This window comes from Cervus canadensis, chromosome 32, assembly GCF_019320065.1.
Source record: "Cervus canadensis isolate Bull #8, Minnesota chromosome 32, ASM1932006v1, whole genome shotgun sequence".
Taxonomy (NCBI): Eukaryota; Metazoa; Chordata; class Mammalia; order Artiodactyla; family Cervidae; genus Cervus; species Cervus canadensis.
In genome coordinates, this window is record NC_057417.1 from 25,117,529 (window position 1) to 25,142,159 (window position 24,631).

Sequence of the window (24,631 nt, forward strand, 5' to 3'; positions counted from 1 at the left end):
CCTATGAGCATGCAAGATTATTACAGTCACATTGGAAAGAATTTGGCAGTTCAACATTCATTTACCGTAAGATCCAGCAACCTCCCTTTAGATATGCCCAAGTGAAATGAAAACTCATGTTTATGCATAAACCAGTACACAGATATTTATAGAATCTTTATTCATCACTGTTCGAAAATGGAAACAATCCAAGGCATCCTTCAACTTATGAATGGAAAAACAAGCTATTGTATATCTGTGCAGTGGAACCCTGCTCAGCAAACTCCTGAGACCTGCAAGTACATGGATGAAGCTCAATGCATTCTTATAAGTGAAGAAGTCAGACTTCAAAGGGTATGTGCTGGAGGATTCCATTTTTAAGACATTCTGGAATAGGTGAAAGTATAGGGACTGAAAACAGACCAGTGGTTGTCAGGGATCCTGTATCTCACTAGGATAATTTTCTGGTCTTTGTGTTGAGTTTATCATGTTTTTCATTATTTAAAAACAAGAGCAACAAAGAACAAAGATTCTTCCCCATACACACAAGCTCAGATGCTTTGTAATCATGTTGTCTTTAAAATATTATATTGTCACTTTGATTAAATAGGTAACCAAGTTGTTTCCCTCAGGCAACCGTGATTCTGTCTCAATCAAGTGACTAAATCTCCTTTGATAGCTCTTTTGATTTTTCCCAAGTTTGGATCCTAAATTGAGAAAAATAAAATGACATTCCCAGGATATTTTTTACATCTAGCACAATATTTTATATTTTCAAGAGTTCCCCTGGAAATCATAAAGATTTGATTTTGTGCCTTATAAAAAAAGATACTAGAATAATTAGGTTTCTATTTTTTTTTTTTCTGGTTGTCTCCATACCTCTAAATCTGGAGCAGGAAATGGCAATCCACACCAGTATTCTTGCCTGGAAAATTCCATGGGCAGAGGAGCCTTGGTGGCTATGATCCATGGGGTTGCAAAGATTTGGACATGACTGAGCACTGAACACAAATCTCTAAATCAATTCTACATTAACGTAAGAGTTGCATGGGAAAAACTGTCAAATCAAAAGAGACGTTCAGCTTACCCTAGGTTAAGTTTCAATAGTTAAAATGATATTAGTTCAAATATTTCAGAAGTCCTACATGTTAAAAGAATGCCTTGGAGACTGGTCAATAATGCTCGGTATCTATAACATGTTCTCACCCTCAGGGGAAACAGCCATTAAATTCTGATGAAATGGGTATGCATTCTACCACAATATAGAATTTTCTTCTCCATTCTGATATTACTGATTGCTATAATACATTAACCAGGGTCATTCAGTTTCTTAATTAAAGAGGTCTCTGCTTTCTTCTGAGTCTTGGCCATGGGTTCTATAGGCTAGAATTTGTCTCTTCAACAAAAAAGGTGATCTCAGAGCCTCCTAGAAAATGATTATACCAAATACTCTAAAGTATTGATATGGCTAAGAATAGACTCTAAGGCACATGCTTCTGATCTGACATAGCTGAACCAATTTTCAGATTGCGTCAACAGACAGAGTCAGGATTTCAAGGACTCTTTTCAGTTTAACATGTGAAAGCAGACTGCTTACCCACACCAGCAGAAAGGGAATTAATTATATGGGGTGGAATAGACTGAGGAAGGACATTTCCTTTGGATTGCTGGTTTACAATATTGTTGATAGTAGTTTTTTCTCAAATTTAATTTTTATTTTGTCTTAGAATATAGTTGATTTACAATATTGTGTTAGTTTCAGATATACAACAAAGAGATTAGGTTCTCTCTCTGTCTCTCTGTCTCTCTCTCTCTACACACACACACACACACACCCATTCTTTATATACATATCAACTCAGTTTTGTGAACCCATGGACTGCAGCACGCCAGGCTTCCCTGTCCATCACCAACTCCCAGTGCTTGCTCAAACTCATGTCCACCAAGTCGGCGATGCCATCCAACCATCACATCCTCTGTTGTCCCCTTCTCCTCCTGCCTTCAATCTTTCCCAGCATCAGGGTCTTTTCAAATGAGTCAGTTCTTCGTATCAGGTGGCCAAGGTATTGGAGCTTCAGCTTCAGCATCAATCCTTCCAATGAATATTCAGGACTGATTTCCTTTAGGCTTAACTGGTTTGATCTCCTTGCAGTTCCAGGGACTCTCAAGAGTCTTCTCCAACACCACAGTTCAAAAGTATCAGTTCTTCGGCACCCAGCTTTCTTTATGGTACAACTTTGACACCCATACATGACTACTGGAAAAACCATAGCTTTGACTAGATGGACCTTTGTTGGCAAAATAATGTTTTTAATATGCTGTCTAGGTTGGTCATAGCTTTTCTTCCAAGGAGCAAGTGTCTTTTCATTTCATGGCTGCAGTCACTATCTGCAGTGATTTTGGAGCCCCCCAAAATAAAAGTCTCTCACTGTTTTCATTGTTTCCCCATCTATTTGCCATGAAGTGATGGGACCAAATGGCATGATATTAGTTTTCTGAATGTTGAGTTTTAAGCCAACTTTTTCACCCCTCCCTCCCTTTCATCAAGAGGCTCTTTAGTTCTTCTTCACTTTCTGCCATAAGGGTGGTGTCATCTGCGTATCTGAGGTTATTGATATTTCTCCCAGCAATCTTGATTCCAGCTTCATCCAGCCCAGCATTTTGCGTGATGTACTCTGCATATAAGTTAAATAAGCAGGGTGACAATACACAGCCTTGACATACTCCTTTCCCGATTTGAAAACAGTCTGTTGTTCCATGTCCGGTTCTAACTGTTGCTTCTTGACCTGCATACATATTTCTCAGGAGGCAGGTAAGGTGGTCTGGTATTCCCATCTCTTGAAGAATTTTTCACAGTTTGTTGTGATCCACACAATCAAAGGCTTTGGCATAATCTATCTATCTATATATTTATATCAATATATATATCCATTTTCTATATCCATAATCATAATGATCTATATCCATAATCAATATATATATCCATTCTCTATACATATATATGCATGCTTTTTCAGATTCTTTTTCCATGTAGGTTATTCCATGTAGGTTATTCTTTTTCCATTGCAGGTATTGAATAGAGTTTCCTATGTTGTACAGTAGGTCCTTGTTGATTATCTATTTTATATACAGCAGTGTTGATGATATTTTCATGTCCTTCATTTTATGGACATGGAACAAAATATGAGAAAGCCTTTCCTCCTTCTTCACTAACTCTCAATTTAGTCAACTTTGCTTTTAAGCTAAGTAAAACTTTTTATGGTATCTGATTCTTACCTAACTCCCTAGCATTCAAAAATAAATGTTTTTACTCAGTTTCCTTATTTTTTAATTAAAAATATATTTATTTGGCCTTGTCAGATCTTAGTTGCATCATGTGAGATCTTTCCTTGTGACACACAGTCTCAGTTGCCCCATGGCATTTGGGATCCTGGTTCTCAGACCAGGAATTAAACACACATCCCCAGTTTCAAGGCAGACTCTAAACTATTGGACCACCAGGGCAGTCCCTGAGTTTTCTTATTTTTTATTTTGTGGCAGTATAGCTTTGACATGGGTACATTAGAATCTGTCCTCTTTTTTTCCCAGAATATAATTGTACAAATCAATTGTGTAGCCAAGGTCATGACTAGATGTCACATTTGAGGAGGATTCTCATTTAATTAGGTATGACAGACCCACTCTTAAGGAAAATTGCTGTGATGATTATTTTGTGGTTGTGCCATGGGGTGACTAGATTAAACATTATTCCTAGATGTGTCTGACTGAGATTAGTATGTGCATCGGTAGACTCAGTAAACTAGATTGTTCTCGTTTGCAGATAGCAGATAGTGAGACTTCCTAGTCTCCATAATTGTGTGAGCCTATTCTTCTGATAAATCTTTCCCTATATATGTTTATCCTATTGGTTCTGTTTCTCTAGCGAGCCCCAACTAACACAATTACTGACCTGCTATATGGAGTCATTGCCTACAAACCACTCCCAAGGAAACCAGCTTGGTATCTGGCTAACAGACTTCTGGTGTCAATTACTAAGGAAGCCCATCTCCTGCTAGAGCTGTATCAGTCAGTATCAGTTCAGTCACTCAGTCATGTCTAACTCTTTGCGACCCCATGAACTGCAGCAGGCCAGGCCTCCCTGTCCATCACCAACTCCCGGAGTTTGCTCAAACTCATGTCCATTGAGTCGGTGATGCCATCCAACCATCTCATCCTCTGTTGTCCCCTTCTCCTCCTGCCTTCAATCTTTCCCAGCATCAGGGTCTTTACAAATGAGTCAGTTCTTTGCATCAGGTGGCCAAGGTATTGGAGCTTCAGCTTCAGCATCAATCCTTCCAATGAATATTCAAGACTGATTTCCTTCAGGCTTGACTGGTTTGATCTCCTTGCAGTTCAAGGGACTCTCAAGAATCTTCTCCCAACACCACAGTTCAAAAGCATCAATTCTTCAGCACTCAGCTTTCTTTATAGTCCAACTCTCACATCCATCCATACATGACTACTGGAAAAACCATAGCTTGTGGCAAAGTAATGTTTTTTAATATGCTGTCTAGGTTAGTCATAGCATCTCTTCCAAGGACCAAGTGTCTTTTAATTTCATGGCTGCAGTCACTATCTGCAGTGATTTTGGAGCCCAAGAAAATAAAGTCTGTGTCACTGTTTCCATTGTTTCCCCATCTATTTGACATGAAGTGATGGGACCAGATGCCATGATCTTAGCTTTCTGAATGGTGAGTTTTAAGCCAGCTTTTTCACTCTCCTCTTTCACTTTCATCAAGAGGCTCTTCAGTTCTTCTTTGCTTTCTGCCATAAGGGTGGTGTCATCTGCACATCTGAGGTCCCTGCTAGGGCCGGGATGTCACAAATTTGGGGGATCTCAAGAAAAGAGGAATTCATCCCCCAATACAAGCACATATACCACAAGGTGAAATCTGGTGGGGAGCATGTCTTGCACTTGTTTTTCTAGGCTTAGGATAGTGAAAAATAATAGAGATTTCCAGAAGTCCATTCCAGGATTTCTTATAAAAACTTTGGCACAGAAGTTTGCTCCATTCTGAAGGGCTCTAAAGCACATTCAAGGAGTTGTGTCTGGTTACTAAAGACCTTTTTTTCCCCACATATATGAATAAACAAGCCAAAGATACCGATACCAGCCACTTTGGAGGTTATGTATGATATGAGGAAAGTAGTAGAGAGACTTCTGAGTTGTCCATAATTTGAAAATAAGGCAAAAAAATGGACTGATACATCCTTTTGATAGAGCTCAGGCCCACATAAATTTAGAGGGGTTTATCTTGTTCAACATATTATTGATTCAAGTTTTCAAATTTAGTGAAGTTACGTGTTAACTTTTGTAGATTTTTGTCCAGTATAGATGCAAATGATTTGTGTCCAATGGAACAGAAAATCTGAAGTTTATAGCTTACTGCCCTAGTGGACATTTAAGAATTTGTATCTAGTCCAGAAATTTTATCCTAATAGCCCCTTACTTAATTGCCTATAAAGACCTGGTTCCTTAAATGCTATTTGAACCAATCTTAACATCTCACTGCTTCCCTCAGTAATTAATGAGTAGAATAAAATCTTCGACAAGCATTCATTTTATATTTGCATGAGTTATGCTTTTAAAATCCTGAAAATTGTACTTTACCATAAATGCAGATTTGTCTTTTCATTTTTATTAATCTCAGAAATTGAGAAAGGGATTCTGATGTATGTGGTGTATAACTGAGTTGATACAACTTCAGAAAAAAAGCAAAGATATTTAAGCAATTGGTTTTTGCAACAGTCCTATGAGTTCGACCAAGTTTTCCTGAAACATATATTAAAAAATCGTGCATGGAGTACCTTCATGAACCATCTAGAGGTTTTGAATCTTAAGGTAAGAATCCTCTGATTCTAGATGAGGTCTGAAGCTTACTCTCCTTTGACCTGATGTGGTTTGATGCTATGATAACCAAACATAGATGTGAAATGGTTCCATGGTAGTGGATCCTAAAAATGAAAGTGAAAAAAGTGGTCTCCTGCATTGCAGGCAGATTCTTTACCAACTGAGCTATCAGAGAAGCCTGGATCCTAAAAATATCTGTTGTCAAATGAATGTCAACACAGAGAATGGGTGTATTCTTGAAGCCTGGGTCATGGTTCTCCCAAGCCTTTCTAATTGGAGCCCTTGGCATTTCCATTTGTCTCATCTGGAACTGAGTTTGCTGTACCTTCCTGGACATGTGTTGTTAGTCTGATTTGTCACATGGAGTCCATTTTTCTCTCCTGGAATAATCTCTGATTGATTCCAGGTCACCCATTTTTCCCCAGATCAGAGTTTCCTGCATGGCCGGTCATTAGGACATATCATTTATGAATAGATGAATGCTAGCCAGTCCAGAAAAGCTCAGCCTATACCTTGATTGACTAGGGTCAGGTAGTGGAGGAGAGTAGGGAGGAGGTGGATGGATCCGTGGATCAGGAAGATCCCCTGGAGGAGGAAATGGCAACCCTCTCCATCTTCTTGCCTGGAGAATCCCATGGATAGAGGAGCCTGGCAGGGCTACAGTCCATGGGGTTGCAAAGAGTCAGACACAACTAAGCACAGATGCTTAAAAATACATTAATTAAAGAAAATTTTAAAAATAACAACAAAAACAACAAAAAAACACTCAAAAGGAAGCATATATGGATTAGCAAGAGACTTGTAGATATACCCAGAAAGTAGATGATGGTGTTTTGCACTAGCCTTGGGGCAGTAAACATGGTGAAAAAAATGTCGGATTATATATATGAAATATACATATTTAGAGGTACAAAAAAAGAATTTACTGATGAACTTGATATGGATGTGAGAGAAAGAGAGGAATTAATAGGTTTATGGCCTGAGTAACAGGGCCAATGGTGACACCATTTATTGACATGGATTGGAAAGAGGACCAATGTTTGAATAGAGAGGAAGCCAGCATTTCTGTTTAGGACATTAAGTGTGTGGTGCCTTTGAGATATCCATGTAGAAACATGAGGCTATTGTAGCTCAGAGGCTCCAATAGTTCTAGGTGGGGAGAGAAATGTGAGAGTTGCCAGCTCATTTGAAGGTGTGGGCCCACACATTATAACCTAACAGAGTGTCAGTGGGGAAGAGAAGGGCATGAGAATGAGACCTTGGGGACCTCTTACCTTTAGAAGTCTGGGAAAGGAGGAGGGCCTAGCAAAGGAGGCTGAGAAGGAGTGTCCTCTAAGGCAGGAGGAAAACCAGAAGAATGTGGTGTCCCAAAGGCTAGACAAGAAGCTATTAATATTTCAAGGCAGAGTGGTCAGCAACATCAAATGCTACTGAGAGATTAGGGATGAAATGAGGAAGAAGAATCAACCAATCACTGACCTTGACCTGATATAGCTCTTCAGAGACATTGATAAGAATCCTCTTGGAAAAGAGATAGGGAGGAAGCTTGATTTTTACAGGGTGGTTAGCAACATGGATTTTGGAATTAGCCAGATGATGGTAATAGTGACCTAAGATCATGGCATCCAGTTCCATCATTTCATGACAAATAGATGGGGAAACAATGGAAACAGTGGCAGACTATTTTCTTGGACTCCAAAATCACTGTGGATGGTGACTGTAGCCATGAAATTGATAGATGCTTGCTCCTTGAAAGAAGAGCTATGACAAACCTAGACAGCATATTAAAAAGCAAGATACCACTTTGCTGACAAAAGTACGTCTAGTCAAAGCTATGGTTTTTCCAGTAGTCATGTACAGATGTGAGGGTTGGACCCTAAAGAAGGCTGAGCGCCAAAGAATTCATGCTTTCAAACTGTAGTGCTGGGGAAGACTCTTGAGAGTCCCTTGAACTACAAGGAGATCAAACCAGTCAATCCTAAAGGAAATCAATCCTGAATATTCATTGGAAGGACTGATGCTGAAGCTGAAACTCTAATAGTTTGGCCACTTGTTGCAAAGAGCCAACTCACTGGGAAAAACCCTGATGCTGGGAAAGTTGAGGGCCAGGGGAGAATGGGGCAACAGAGGATGATATAGTAGGACGGCATCACTGACTCAATGGACATGAGTTTGAGCAAACTGGGAGACAGTGAAGGACAGGGAAGCCTGGTGTGCTGTTGTCCATGGGGTGATAAAGAGTTGGACACAACCGAGGTACTGAACAACAAATAATAGCGACCGTAATTATGACTCAGTATCTACCAAGTGTTTTTTTAAGTTTTTTGTTTATGTGAACCATTTTTAAAGTCTTTATTGAATTTGTTACACTATTGCTTATGTTTTATGTAAATTTTTTGGCTGCAAGGGATGTGGGATCTTATCTCCCCGAGTAGGGATTGAACCTCACCCCCTGCATTGGAAGGTGAAATGTTAATCACTAGACCACAAGAGAAATTCCTTTACCAGATACCTTGTAAAAATCATGTCATCCTCTAAATTCTATGAGGCAGGTAGCACCATCAGGCTTATTTTATAGATAAAGAAATCAAAGTATTTAGACAAACTGACTAGTGTCACACCCATCAGTAGCAAAAAACAGGATCCAAAGAGAAGCTATTTGACTTCACAGCCATACCTTGGCTGTTAAAATTTTTTAATTGAAATGTTTTTATTGAAGTATAGGGGCTTCCTTGATGGCTCAGCAGGAAAGAATCCACCTGCCAATGCACAAGACGCGGGTTTGATCCCTGTCTCAGGAAGATCCCCTGGAGAAGGAAACGGGAACCCACTCCAGTAGTCTTGTCTGGGAAATTCAACGGACAGAGGAGCCTGTCGGGCTACAGTCCATGGGGGTCACAGAGAGTGGGACATGACTTAGCAACGAAACAGCAGCAACACTGAAGTAGCTGATTTACAATGCTGTGTTTGTCTCAGGTGTCCACGAAGGTGATTCAGTTACACATACAAACTTGAACCACTTTTTACAAATTGCTTCCTATAGCTAGTTTAAAGCCTTGCTGCCCTACTGACTAGCTGTGTAATTTGGGGTAAGTTACTTAACTTAGTTAGACTCAGTCTCCTACCGTTGTCATGAAATGGAGATCTGATGTGTGTAGAGAGTCTGTAAGCATTAGCTGAGTTATGAATGCACAGAGCCTGGCCCACGGTTATCATCTGGTGCAGCCTAATCATGTCACAGTTCCAGAAGGCCCAGAAAACTGGACTCAGGTTCGAGGAAGAGTGTCAGAGGGAAGGCTGTGCCAATGCCCCGACTTCTCGTCCAGAGCTCAGGGCTCTTAGAACCTCTGACCCGCTCTCTTTCTCCAAAGCCCCCTACTTAGGGACCAAAACACTCTTTATGCAGTTCCAATGCACCTGTGGGCTGCTCAAACTAGTCCCTGCTCAGGCAACAAATAATTCGCAGTGTCATTACCTGCCTGATGCCTTTTGAAGCAGCACTGTCCCCAGGAGTGCTGTCACTGGAGTGACAATCCCTCACGTTGTATAGCTCCCCAAGGCTGACACTCTGCTTTTGTGTTCTAAAATGCTCAAGACAGATCACAGCGAGTGCCAGTTCATTCCAGAAAGCAGAAAGATACACACTAGGCTGTCCTATGCCTAAGTAGGGGAAATGGCAGATATGTATGTATGTATTTCCTATCCAGTCTATCTCAGCTGTGGTTTGGTTATGAAGACAGTTCTCAAAGATGAAGTTTAGTTTCAGAGGGTTCTAAATCTGAGACTTTTACGAGGTGCCGTGGATTCCAAATCATGAACGTCGACTGTGGAAGGGACACAGAGAGTGGTTAGTTCAGTGGCCTTTGTTTTTGTGGCTGTGGGGGACTGTGAGACACCCTCCAAAGCTCTGAGCACATGGGCAAGGTGGGGAGGTGATAGGTTAGGACTGTAGCCTCCAACCCCAGCTGTTTATCCAAATAGATGTGTTTGTGTCTGCTATATACACAGCGCTTACTATAGACACCATTGAGGGAAAGAGCTTTGGTTTAAAAATCATGATTTAGTCTAATTTATCTTACAGATAAGGAAACTGAAGTCCAGACAGGTAACTGCTTTGTCCAATATATGAGACTAAGCTGGGCTTCCCAGGTGGCTCAGTGGTAAAGAATCTGCCTGCCAATGCAGGAGACATGGGTTTAATCCCTGGGTCAGGAGGATCCCCTGGAAGAGGAAATGGCAACCCACTCCAGTATTCTTGCCAGAAAATTCCCATGGACAGAAGAGCCTGGTGCGCTACAGTCCTTGGGGTCGCAAAGAGTGGTACACAACTAAGGAACTGAGCACAAACATGATAAGGCTGAGCCTGTCCCATACCTGAGACTGGAACTCAAGTCCCTGATTCCCATGGGATTTTTTCCCCCCTCCTCTCAGTAGGGCTATGAGTTGACTTTCATTTTTGCCATTATTTGCAGCAGAGGCATCAGTGAACTTTTTCTTGCAAAGGGTTAGATCACAGGTATTTTCCATTTTGTGGGCTATACAATCTCGGTTGCAACTACCCAGTTCCATCCTTGTAATGCAAAGCCACTGCTCGACAAAATGTAAGCAGGTGAAAGGTCAGGGTACAAACTTCTAATTATAAAGATCATGGCATGGTGACTATAGCTACTAATGGCTTCCCAGGTGGTGCTAGTGGTAAAGAACCTGTCTGCCAATGCAGGAGACATAAGAGGTGTAGATTTGATCCCTGGGTCGGGAAAATCCCCTGGAGGAGGGAATGCCAACGCATGCCGGTATTCTTGCCTGGAGAATTCCATGGACTGGGGAGCCTGACTGGCTACAGTCAGTGGGGTCACAAAGAGTCAGACATGACTGAAGAGAGCAAGCACAATATCAAATTAGAAGCTTGAAAGTTGCTAAGAGGATAGGTTTTTAAAGCTCTCACCATATACACAGAAACTAGCTGTCTGAGCAATGGACATGGTAACTAACCTTGCTGTGGTAATCATTTTGCAATATACACATACATAAAATCACTGTGGTGTTCAGCTTAAACTTACACTGTGGTCTTTGTCAATTATATCTCAATAAAGGTGGGGGGAAAAGAAAAAAAGAGGAGGGTCTATGTATATGATAAGCAATGTATGCTTGTTGTTTTAACTTATTGGCTCAGAGCCAGGAGACTTAAATTTAATGCCTGTCTACTTCTCATTAGCTGGGTGAACTTGGGAATGTCATTTAGCCTCTCTGAGCTTCAAGTGTCTCATCTTTTTGAGTGGTGATTGTAATACCTACCACCAAAGATTGTTGTGAAGATTAAACAGGATAATGTATTAAAGCTCCATGTTAAATCCTGTTTTTTTTAATGTACAAATACATAGCAAAGTGTTTTTCTTTTAGTATAAACCGAATTTTCAAAGAGATTAAACCTGAAGAGCGATTTATCCTTGCAGCAGTGGGCACTGTTCTCAAAGTTGTAATCCACTGTGGAAACGGCGGATCATTCTGACATTTCTCATGGATCATCAGGATATTCGCCAAGGCCTGAGAATGGATTTTGAGATGTCTCTTAGGCTGGAATTTTAATTCCTTGCAAATTACATTGCTCACATGAAAATGTGCTATATGCTGCAAATAGAGATTGCAGCTAGCCTCAACACCAAATGAGGTTTGCATTATTTTAAATTTGATTGATGTCATTCTCTTGTGCATTCCTGAAAGAAATACAGAGAAGTCAGGTGACTCAATACCAGTCTTAAGTGATACTTATTAGCATGATGGTTATTCAATAAAGATATTCTTAAAGTGTAGGAGGCTCTTGTACAACTAGATTCAGTTGCATGCTGAAGGCTGTGCGTATTCATTATTTCCCAATTGTTACCGAGAGTCCAATTTTAATTTGTTTGCTATTTCTGTTAATACCAAGGCCCACTTAGTATATCCATTGAAAGTCCTTAAGAATATTAACAGGGAGTCCTCCTAGAATTGCCACAGAGTTTTTAAATGTTTGTGAATTACTCTGACAGGCTTTTAGTTTTAACTCACATTAAGGAGATTTCATTATTAACAAGAATATGTGCAAATTAAAATGAGGCCATTAGCATCTTAAAAACATTGCATTTTAAAAAAGAAAGCAAGTTTGAAAAAAATTGAGAAAATGCATTTTGCAAAAACCAAGTTGCCAAAAATAAAGAGAGAAGAGAAACCAAATTTAACCATACCAATAAAGACATACTGATTGTGTTTACAAATGAGTACTGAGAAGTATTATTTAGAAGAAAGTGAATTGGATTAGAAATCTGTGTTCCAGTTTTAGGTCAGTTTTCCAAAAAACAATAGAATGGCAGAGAATTCATCATATGGTTAACTTGCCAAATAACAAATTCAAAGAATTTGCAAAATTTCCTAAAATTGTGTTTATTTTAAACTGTTGGTTGATTTTTTAAAACAAAGGGTTTAGGTGATTTCCGGGAAGGTTTAGATGATCAGCTTTCAGAAGATTTTAGGAACTCTTCATGGTGTGTCTGTCCCCAAGCTTCCCATAGTGACTGGAGCTCCGGAGACGGATCAGAGGGTTTGCCGGAGGAGGGTGGAGAGAGGGGTCAGCTGAGAACTCACCCTGGGCTGCAGACCCCAGAGGGGCTTTGAGCAGCAGAGGGCAGGGCAGGGTAAGCCAAGATGACAAGGGTAAGGGCGGGGAAACCTGGAGCTCCAAAGGGCAGGGACCTGGTGGGGGAGAGGCCCCTGGTGGTACAGGAGTTAGAATTGGGGGCCAGCGAGAGGGAGCCCGAAGGGCTGTGCCAAGGATGAGAAGGAACCTGGCTAAGGAGTTCCGGCTCCTCACAGCAACACCCATGGATCCAGTATGAATTGCTCTAAAGCTTATAAGTCATTAAAGATGGAGCACATTTTTGATGATTTGGGAAACTCAGACATTAGTCACTGATGACTCGGCATTTGGTAGAATGACAAGTGCACTGACTTTTATCAAACTGACTCAGCGAACTGATTGTGCGATGAACTGGTCACGGAAACCAGTTTCAGCTCCAGGTGGGGAGGCCCTAAGGTGGACCCTGGCCAAGGCACCCTCCTCTATGGGCCTCCGCAGTGGAGCAGCGGGGCCAGCCCAGGTCAAGAGAGCACAGGGACGCTTTCTGCAGGTAGGTGCCCTGGGGCAGAGAGCGGGCGAGCAAGGCAGGCTCTGGGCCTTGACCCCCCAGGTCAACCAGGTCTGCCCTCTGCTCCCACATGAGGCTTCTTGTGGGAGAGAGGAAATGTTTCAGTGTTAAAATCAACAGAAACACGTTTGAAAACTACTAAAAAAGATGATTACACACCCTTTGGAATAATAATAATTAATACTTTAGAGCACTTACTACACTCTGGACACTGTGCTGAGCACTTTATTTCCTCATTTAATTTTTTTTCATTTAAAAATTTATTTGTTTTTAATTGGAGGATAATTGTTTTACAATATTGTGTTGGTTTCTGCCACATATCAACATGAGTCAGCCCCAGGTATGTGACATTTCCACATTTAATCCTCACTCCTGCCCTTTGAGGAAGGTGACTGCCATCCTTACCTTGTGGGTGAGGAAATGGGCTCAGTGTCTGACTTTTTCTAGAAAACCATGCATTCTAGAATATCCCCCACTGTGCAAACTGCAGATGGCCTAGTGTCTCTCTTTTGATGTCTCTCACATGGGGACTTTCTAGGGGCTATTTTAGGTAGGAGACACAGGAGACAGGGGTTCGATCCCTGGGTCTGGAAGATCCCCTGGAGTAGGAAATGCAACCCACTCCAGTATGCTTGCCTGGAGAATCCCATGGACTGAGGAGCCTGGCGGGCTACAGTCCCTGGGGCAGCAGAGAGTCAGACACGACAGAACGTCTAAGCAGCAGCAACAGCAGTAGCCAGACCACTTTGCAACTTGATCCTGACCTCTTTGCTGAAAAGAGGCTCCATCCCTAATGTGAGCAGAGCAGGAAAAGCAGGCTCTTCCTGTTCTGATTGGTTCTCACTGCCTCACCTTTGTGGTTGCTGCTTTCTTTGCTCACTGGTTAGCCAAGCCTCATTCCCGCCGTCTTTCTAGGAAGCCTTAAGTGTCCTCAGCAATCACAGCTGCAGCCCAGGGGCCAGCACGCTGAGTAGAGACTCCCCAGTCAGGGTGCATGCAAGTCAGTCATGCAAGTCGTGTGAGCTCCAGGGATCTGCCGTACAACACTGGGCCCACAGATAGCAGTCCTGGATCCGACACTTACTAATCTGTTGAGCGGAGAAGGAAATGGCAACCCACTCCAGTATCCTTGCCTGAGAATCCCGCAGACAGAGGAGGCTGGCAGGCTACAGTCCCTGGGGTCACACGACTTAGCGACTAAACCCCCACTGTCAATCTGTTAAGAGAGTAGATCTTATGCTATGTGTTCGTACCACAAAACATAGGGACTTCCTTGGTGGTCCAGTGGTTAAGAGTTCGCCTTCCAATGCAGGGGGTGCCGGTTCGATCCCTGGTTGGGGAGCTAAGACCCTCAGGGCCAAAAAATCAAAACGTAAAATGGAAGCAGTATTCTAAGAAATTCCATAAGACTTTAAAAATGGTCCACATCAAAAAATCTTAAAAAAAAAAGAAGCCCAAAAATGAAAACCAATGCATAGCTTATCTACTATGTTCCCAGCGTTGTGCATGGGGTCTTGTTTCAACAGGTAAACCCAAGAGTTCTAATATCACTGCCTTTCCACAGGCAGGGAAACTGAGTCACTTGGGGTCAAGTCAGTTGCCAGAGCATGCAGCTGGCAGAGACAGAGCCCTACTCCCCGCCGACCATTTGCTGCTTCCTCACCCCTGTTGACCGACCCCTCACTGCCCTCTCCCCAGGTCACAGGGACTCCATCTCTTCCTAACTCCTCTGACTCTTTAAAAAGCAGCTCACAACTCTTTGACCCTTTGCATAGCATGTTTGCCATTGTAGATTAGCTTTGCTGGAATCTGTATCTCCCCTCCTGAGCTGGGAAGGGAGACTCCTGAGGACCCTGGCCCCCATCACTTCCCTCCAAGGTGTCAGCACAGAACTGGACACAGGACTGGATGACTTTCTTGTGCATTCTTCAGCCACCCTGGAAGCCGTTTGTCCCTGGGGAATTACAGCTTTCGGTTTGTTTGTATTGTTCACAATGGGGATTTGTTTTCTGTCCTACTACATAAATGTCTTCACGGGATAATTGTTGCCGTGTTTCAGGGAAGGTTTGCACCTCGTGGAGTCAGCCCTTTCTCCAACCTCCATCACGGTCAGCTGCCAATGTCAGCAGCTTGAGCCCGAGCTGCCTGCTGCCAGCTTGTCCTGCCCTAGTGGGCAACCTGGTCATGGCCCCATGTCCAGGTAACAAATGCTTAAGGGGCTTAGTCTTGCTCCACAGACCTTTTGCTCAGCACTGACCATTGCTATGTGGGGTAAAGACTGGAGAAAAGACTGTTGGCCACTTGTTATTTTAAGTACATGCTTTAGCTGATAGCCAGAACACACAAGAGGAAGAGGCCAAAGAGATGCATGGTGGCTGCAGGTGAGGAGATGCCATGCGTTAGCCCACCATTGTGCCACCCTCTCTCACTCATCAGGAAATGCTATGTAGGCTGCAGTATCCACTGTGGTAGAGAGAAAAATAGCAACTCTAAGACGTCCTCCTCCTAATGTCTGGATCCTGTGGCTGGGTTAGGTGCCACGGCAAAGAGGAATTAAGGATGCAGAGGGAATGAAGCCTGTCCATCAGATGACCTTAAAATAGAGGGATTAGCCTGGATTATCCGAGGGATGGATGTAATCACAGGGTCTTTGCAAGGGGAAGAGGGAATTGGCAGAACTGTCAGAGAGATGGCAGCCTGAGAAGGACTCAGCTCAATGTTGCTGGCTTTGAAGGAGGAGGAAGGTAGCCATGATATAAGGCAAGTAGGCAGGTTTAGAAGCTTAAAAAGGCAAGGCAAGGGATTCTCTCTTAGAGCTTCTAGAAAGCAATGCACCCTGCCTGCACCTTGATCTCAGCCTGGTGAGTTCCATGCCAGACATCTGATCTACGGACTTGTAAGATGTTAAATTTGTGGGGTTTTTTTAACCACTAAATTGGCAACAAATTGTCATAGTGGCACTGGAGAACTAATACAGATTCCTTAAAAAACTAAAAATGGAATTGCCATATGATGCAGCAATCCCCCTACTGGGCATATACCTGAAGAAAGCCATAATTTCAAAAAGACACATGCACCCCCAATGTTCATTGGAGCACTATTTACAATAGCCAGGATGCGGAAGCAACTTAATATGCATCCACAGAGAAATGAGTAAAGAAGAGGTGGTACATATATACAATGGAATATTACTCAGTCATAAAAAGGGAATGAAATTGGGTCATTTGTAGAGACGTGGGTGGACCTAGAGACTGTCATACATAGGGAAGTTAGAAAGAACAAAACAACTATTGTATAGTAACGCATGTATGAAATCTAGAAATTTGGTATAGATGATCTTATTTGCAAAACAGAAATAGAGACAGACATAGAGAACAAGTGTATGCCCACCATGGGGATAGGAAGAGGGGTGAGATGAATTAGGGTATGGGGATTGACATATACACGTGATTGATTCTATTTATAAAATAGATAACTGATGTGAACCTGCTCTATAGCACAAGCTCTACACAGTGCTCTGTGGTGCCCTAAGAGGAAGGGAGTCCAAGGAAGGGGGGACACGTGTATACGTATAGCTGATTCATTTTGCTGTAGAATGGATGTGATGGAATTCCAGTTGAGCTATTTCAAATCCTGAAAGATGATGCTGTGAAAGTGCTGCACTCAATATGCCAGCAAATTTGGAAAACTCAGCAGTGGCCACAGGACTGGAAAAGGTCAGTTTTCATTCCAATCCCTAAGAAAGGCAATCCCAAAGAATGCTCAAAGTACCGCACAATTGCACTCATCTCACACGCTTGTAAAGTAATGCTCAAAATTCTCCAAGCCAGGCTTCAGCAATACGTGAACCGTGAACTTCCTGATGTTCAAGCTGGTTTTAGAAAAGGCAGAGGAACCAGAGATCAAATTGCCAATATCCGCTGGATCATCGAAAAAGCAAGAGAGTTCCAGAAAAACATCTATTTCTGCTTTATTGACTACGCCAAAGCCTTCGACTGTGTGGATCACAATAAACCATGGAAAATTCTGGAAGAGATGGGCATACCAGACCACCTGACCTGCCTCTTGAGAAACCTGTATGCAGGTCAGGAAGCAACAGTTAGAACTGAACATGGACCAACAGACTGGAAAAGGAGTACGTCAAGGCTGTATATTGTCACCCTGCTTATTTGACTTATATGCAGAATACATCATGAGAAACGCTGGGCTGGAAGAAGCATAAGCTGGAATCAAGATTGCCGGGAGAAACATCAATAACCTCAGATATGCAGATGACACCACCCTTATGGCAGAAAGTGAAGAGGAACTAAAAAGCCTCTTGATGAAAGTGAAAGAGGAGAGTGAAAAAGTTGGCTTAAAGCTTAACCTTCAGAAAACTAAGATCATGGCCTCTGGTCCCATCACCTCATGGGAAATAGATTGGGAGACAGTGGAAACAGTGTCAGACTTTATTTTTGGGGGCTCCAGAATCACTGCAGATGGTGACTGCAGCCATGAAATTAAAAGACGCTTACTCCTTGGAAGGAGTTATGACCAACCTAGATAGCATATTAAAAAGCAGAGACATTACTTTGCCAACAAAGGTCCATCTGGTCAAGGCTGTGGTTTTTCCAGTGGTCATGTATGGATGTGAGAGTTGGACTGTGAAGAAAGCTGAGCACTGAAAAATTAATGCTTTTGAACTGTGGTGTTGGAGAAGACTCTTGAGAGTCCCTTGGACTTCAAGGAGATCCAACCAGTCCATCCTAAAGGAGATCAGTCCCGGGTGTTCATTGGAAGGACTGATGCTGAAGCTGAAACTGCAGTACTTTGGCCACCTCATGCGAAGAGTTGACTCATTGGAAAAGACCCTGATGCTGGGAGGGATTGGGGGCAGGAGGAGAGGGGGAAGACAGAGGATGAGATGACTGGATGGCATCACCAGCTTGATGGGCATGAGTTTGAGTAAACTCTGAGAGTTGGTGATGGACAGGGAGGCCTGGCATGCTGCAATTCATGGGGTCGCAAAGAGTCGGACACGACTGAGCGACTGAACTGAACTGAACTGAGAAATTAACGCAACATTGTAAAGCAACTGTACTCCGGTAAAAAATTAATTAAAAAAAAACTGTAAACCTTAAATACTCTCAGTCTGTGAAACTTTTGTCAGCTAGAGGAAAATGTCACATCTGAGAGTTTGCATATTATTGTTTAGGTTTCAAACACTATCCTGACCTGCAAACCTGGGTGTTTCCCTTTTCACCCTGTTTTGAAAAACCACTCCAAAGTTGTTTCCCTAAGATGCATAAAACTTGCCATTTGATTTTAAGATGTATAAAAAGTCAAGCTCCGGTCAACTGGTCACTTTGGTTTTTGCTTCTGAAAACTTTCAAAAAGCGATTTTGTATTTGAACCAACTTTGTGAAAATAGTGAAAGATGGCTGTGGTTGCTAAGAGAAGCTGCCAGGGTGTTGCCATGGGAACAATTGTTTTAAAATCAGGAATAACAAGCTCTAAGTGTAAAGAACTGAGGTAGGGAAGGCAGGGGAAGAAGCTACCTATTACTTCTTCCTCATTAAGGACAAACAGCCTGCGGTTTCCTGCCGATTCCTTAAGTCCTGCAGACCTCATCCTGCTACTCTGTGGAGGGCAATAGTAAATGCATGGGCTTTAGAGTCAAGCAGATTTGGCACATTTACCTCTGCCATCTGCATAACAAGACCTAGAGGAAGATGCAGAACTACCCAGGGACTCTGTTGTGTTAGCCGTGAAATGGGGACTATGGTAGTAGTACTTACCTCCTGGGGAGGGTGTGATTACATGGAAAAACACTGGCAATTTGTCTCACACAGTGTCTGGAAAGTAGTAAGAACTCAATTCCTGGCGGTGCTATTATGCTCAGACAAGAGACCAGTTGCAAGGCTCCAGACTGTACTTCCAAACCAAATTGGGGAAAGACCTTTCTAAAGATGCCCACTCCATCGGGAACTGATAAGTGATCCTCCAGCATACGACTGGTAGGCAGCTGCTTAGCCGGCGTGTGAGTTACCTTGAGGCAGCCACACCTGAGCTAGTCTATACCTTGCACAAGGAGCAAATTCAGTGCTCCCATGGCTGGCTGTCCTGGCAATGCCATCAAAGCTCTGGCGAGCTTGCTGTTGGCTTCTGCTCGTCTCTCTTGGTGGGTCAAGTGGACCAGCACTGATTGAGGTGCCAGCTTTGAGGAGCGCTGCTCTAGATCACCGTCTGAGCATGTGGGGCAGCAACTGTTTATTTTCTCTGACTTCACCTGAGGGTGACTGATGTGAAGGGCAGGAAGGCAATGGGAGGGGGACCAGACCCACGCCATAAACGGGCATACAGACATTTTAAAAAATTGGAGTATAATTGCTTTACAATGTTGTGATAGTTTCTGCAGAACAACAAAGTGAATCAGCTATTTGTATACATACATCCCTTCCTGTTGAGCCTCCCTCCCTTGCCTCATCCCACTCCTCTCGGTCATCTCAGAGTACCGAGCTGAGTTCCTTGTGTTATAAGCAGCTTCCCACTAGCTATTTTAAACACAGTAGTGTATGTATGTCAATATGTGTGTGTGTGTGCGCAGTCCTGTCTCTTTGCAACCCTTATGGACTGTAGCCTGCCAGGCTCCTCTGAGCTTGTGATTTTCTGGACAAGAACACTGGAGTGGGTTGCCATTTCCTTCTCCAGGGGATCTTCCTGACCTAGGCATCAAACCCATGTCTCCTGTGTCTCCTGCATTGCAGGCAGATTCTTTACCTCTGAGCCACCAGGGAAGCCCTATATATCAATGCGACTCTCTCAGTTCATCCCACCCTCTCCTTCCCCAACAGGCACAGGAACTTTGAAGATTGACTGACCAGTTTGCAGAAGCTTTTTGCCACCAGGAACTGAAAAGGCTCAACTGAGTCTGAGGAGCAAGTCTAGAACTGGGAAGGCAGCGAAATGCTGGGTTGAACTGGGAGAAGGGGCAGAAAAGGAACTAGAGGAGGACAAATTGTCAGCAGAAGGACCACAAGAGGATGGGGTGGATGACAAATGATGAAGAGGGTGGACCTGGGGTGTCTCTACCCTGGGGGATGTGTGTTTGTGACTTGGCAAACCCAAGGGGGTAATGATGAGCTGTCTGGGAAACCTGGCTGGTCAGCTCAGGCCAACAGAAAAATTCACCTCACCACTAGCAGAACTAGCCTTCATAAAAGACCTTGATGAAATATTTCCATTGGGCCCAGAGTGTGGAAATGCTGGCCCTTTTCTAATTGGTCTGTTCCTGTGTGAGGTCAGACCTGGGGAATTGCCCAGATATCTCTTTACACCATTGGCTGCTGGAAGCCTTAGAGCTACACATGTGTTCCATGCAGAACACATGCATGGTCTCTGAGGCATGTCTGTTTGATTTCGATTCAATCCTGGATTCATCTTATGCTCCTACTCTGGTTTGTCTTTCTGACTTACATGTAAAGATTGTTCAGTCCTGCTTCTTTGCTTTTAAACTGAATTTGTCCTCCGTTTACAAAATTTTGTCTATAATTATAAAATTGTATAATCCACAGTACAGTGAAAAGTGAAAGTGTTAGTCACTTAGTCATGTCCAACTCTTTGCGACCCCATAGACCAGGCTCCTCTGTCCTGGAATTCTCCAGGCAAGAACACTGGAGTGGGTAGCCATTCCCTTCTCTAGGGGATCTTCCTGACCCAGCGATCAAACCCAGGTCTCTTGCATTGCAGGCAGATTCTTTACAATCGTATCGTTAGATCTACCTGTATCTATGATATACTTGAGGCCTACCTGGTGGTGCTAGTGGTAAAAAATCCAGCTTTCAATGCAGGAGATGTAAGAGGCTTGGGTTCGATCCCTGGGTCGGGAAGATACCCTGGAATAAGGCATGGAAACCCACTCCAGTATTCTTGCCTGGAGAATCCCATGGGCAGAGGAGCCTGGCAGGCTATGGTCCATAGGGTCACAAAGAGTCAGACATGACTGAAGTGACTTGGCACACACATGATATACTCATGAATATTATGTCTATAGTATAGTGTATAATCACATCTATGTTCAGAATAGTAAATCCTCATTATGCTGAAAGGGAAACAGAAAAATATAAGAAAATCTCAACTCTAATTCTACTACTATTGACATTTTAGAGCACTGTTCTACTTTGGAGTCACCACTAGGATGGAAAGGAGGCTTTGACCTTTTCACCCAGTGTTCCACAAGCTTAATGGTCCAGCTGCTTGGGCTGGGGATGACTTCTAGAAAAGGATTTCCTGTTGGAAATGTAATTGCATTTGGGAATAATTATAGAGGCTGTGACTATGTTGTTTGCCTTCTCAAACAACTGGGAAACCCAACAAGATCTGAGCTACAACCAGCTCAAAAATGGGTTATTTTAAAAATGGCTGTTATAAATCATTAGCTGGTTACTTGCTGTTAGCCTATTTCAGTGAATTTTTAAATTTTCAAAGCGATTTATGTGGACAAATAGCCCAAGACTAGGATGGTAATGGGCTGCCCTAGTGGCTCAGATGCAGGAAACCCAGGTTTGATCTCTGGGTCAGGACGATCCCCTGGAGAAGGGAATGACTACCCACTCCAGTATTCTAGCCTGGAGAATTCCAAGATCAGAGGAGCAAGCTTGGTTCAAAGAGTCAGACATGACTGAGCAACTAACACTTTCACTTTTACTTTCAGGATGGTAGCAAGGGTAAGAAAAGGGATACCAAGGAGCAAATTGATTTCTTAAGAAGTTCTTGAGTTGTATCTCTTCATACCCTGAAAAGGAAGGGAGTGAAAAAAAAAATGAAGTCTTTGATATAGCGTTGTTTCATTAGATTATATTTTATTAGCATATAATTATGGAATGCTTTGGAGTCTATAGAATGTCAGAGGACCTTTTTCTTGTATCTAAAATAATAATGAAGCTGTGTACTATACCATTAGTTTTCTAGGCCTTCAACTGTGTTAGTCACTTAGTTGGATCCGACTCTTTGCGACCCCAGGGACTGTAGACCACCAGGCTGCTCTGTCCGTGGGATTTCCCAGGCAAGAATAGTGGAGTGGGTTTCCATTTCCTTCTCCTGGGGATCTTCCTGACCCAGGGATCAAATCTTCGTCTCCTGCGTTGGCAGGCAGATTCTTGGCCACTGAGTCACCAAGGAAGCCCTAATGAGTGGATAGGTTTGAGTAGATAAAACCCTCTGAACTCACACTGGATCCACCAGTGGTCTTAGCTCCCCAACCATGGATTGAACCCACTCCCCATGCATTGGAAGGTGAAGTCTTAACCACCAGGGGAGTCCCCTTCAACTAGTATTTACTGAGTGTCTATTTTGTGCCAAGTCAGGGACCAATGATGACTTATTCCTGGTCCCTACCTTCAAGAGAGCTTCCCAAGTGGTTCAGTGGGTAAAGAACCCGCCTGCCAATGCAGGAGACACAGGAGACTTGATTTTGATCCTTGGGTCGGGAAGATCCTCTGGAGGAGGGTATGGCAATCCACTCCAGTATTCTTACCTGGAGAATCCCATGAACAGAGGAGTCTGGTGGGCTACAGTCCAAAGGGGTCACCAAGAGTTGGACACAACTGAAGCAATGGAGCGCACACGCACGCGTGCACACACCTTCAAGGGGCTCGCACCCTTGTGAGGCGGCAGCGGACTGCATGTTGACTCTGTTCTGCCTCTCTGAGGGGCTTTGGAGGCACAGAGAAAGAACAAATCGAGGCAGCCTAGGGCAGCAGAGAATGAAGCCTCCCAGACGCTGAAGGACAGAGTGGAGCCTGACTATCAAGGTAGCAAACAGTGAACAACACAAAGGTCACAGCCGGAATGATCCGGGTTGTTCTGAGCTGCTCTGAGTGTGGCTGGAGGGTTGAATGGGAAAAAGTGGGAGGGCTGGGGCCCTGCCGCTGCCGCTCATCTCTGGGATGCCTCCTGGACTGATTCCCACACATCAGCGTCTCCTCCTCCCGTTCAGGCCCTGCTCTTGTGCTCCCTGGTGCGGGCTCCACTTCTGTGCTGGCGGCAAGCTGGGAGAGCGTGGAAGGAATTCAGCAGCTGGTAAGTGCTCAAATCGTGTCAGCTATTCTTATTATCCAGACAACTGGCTGCCATAGTTCTAGAAAGTTGCAGTCACTTGGGTTTGTGTATCTCGTAGAGAGAAAGCAGAGAAGCTTTACAGACAGAGGGAAGAAGTCCCACACTGGATAATACATTTTAAGTTTAATCCCCGGGATGATCTCCTTGATCTTCCCCAGGAGAGCCCCTTCCCTCATGACACCTCACCAAAAGAGAGAACCTTGGCTCATCTCTGCCCAGCATTCGGGACTTCCCTGGTGGCTCAGAAAGGAAAGAATCTGCCTGCAATGTGGGAGACCCTGGTTCGACCCCTGGGTCAGAAAGATCCCCTGGAAAAAGGGATGGCTACCCACTCCAGTGTTCCTGCCCAGAGAATTCCATGGACAGTGGAACCTGGCGGTTATGGTACATGGGGTTGCAAAGAGTCGGACGTGACTGAGTGACTTAACACTTTCGCTTTTACTGCCCAGCACTCAGCTCCCAGTGGATGAGAGACTGATGAAGACAGTGAAGCAGGCGGCCGAGTTTCCCCAGGGTCCAGGCCGGGGTGCTGCTGCGGTAAGTTCATAAACAAGACACGGTGTCACATCACCTCCCTCAAGCCTTCCAGAGGAAGGTAGACGCCAAGGCAAGCATGTGGATGCGGAATCCTCTGGCTCGAAAGACATGCTTTCAGTTCTCCCTTTGGTGGGGAATTGCTGACACGTCTGGAATTGCCACACTGCAAACACCATAGGCAAAGCCACAACACTTACGCTCTGGAATGTCAGGCCTTTGAGTTTAAAAACAGACTTTAAAGAGCTTGACAACCTGACAATTGATCAGTGCTCTCTGCTCAGAATGAAAGCACAGAGTGGTTTGTTGTGTCTCAATACACAGATGGCTGTGGCTGGAGAAATTTTTTTCTCTATGGTACTCAAAACACCCATTTGTCTGATACTCCCCACTCCACTTTGTAATTTATTGTTTGGCATTTGGTATGCACAGCCTGGTAGTATAGTGAGTCTGCAAGTCATTTTTTAAAGATTCATGATGCTGGTGTATTCAGAACGACACCCGCTGGTTTTTGACGACCACGAGATCAGGTTTTCGTTATCTTACTGTCAACTGACAGGTCGTCATTGAGTGACAGGTCCAGGGTCTGGATTCTGTGGGGTTTCCCAGTTCCCATCTGAGCAAAGTGCAGGGCCTTAGCACTTGAATTAGTGGCTTAGTGACTTGGATTTATTCTGAGTTTTTGTTCCGGTCCATGGACGTTCTATCCTGACTTGGCCTCTCGGATTCATTCACTCCACAGTCAAGGAACATTTACTGAACTGCTGCTCTGTGCTGGATGTTCAGGGTGTAGAGAGACCCAGGCCACGTTGGCTAATCTCCAGGTCATTCCCACTGGAGCAGATGGACAGGATTCTGAACTGTACAGACGTGTAGAGAGAGAGGGAGGGTAGCCAGGTCAGCAGTGGGCGGCCACCGCGGCTTCGGCGGGGGGAAATGTGGACAGGGAGGC

At 43.7% G+C, this 24,631-nt stretch overlaps 1 long non-coding RNA gene across 2 annotated transcripts in view; it reads left to right on the forward strand.

Annotated features, from left to right (window-relative positions):
- Positions 1–24,631, forward strand: part of LOC122433104 — a 481,223-nt gene that overhangs the window by 121,626 nt on the left and 334,966 nt on the right. For both annotated transcript variants that reach the window (XR_006267029.1, XR_006267028.1), the window contains exons 2-3: positions 23,024–23,106; positions 23,595–23,682. This is a non-coding gene — a long non-coding RNA (uncharacterized LOC122433104). The remainder of the gene's footprint in view (positions 1–23,023; positions 23,107–23,594; positions 23,683–24,631) is intronic.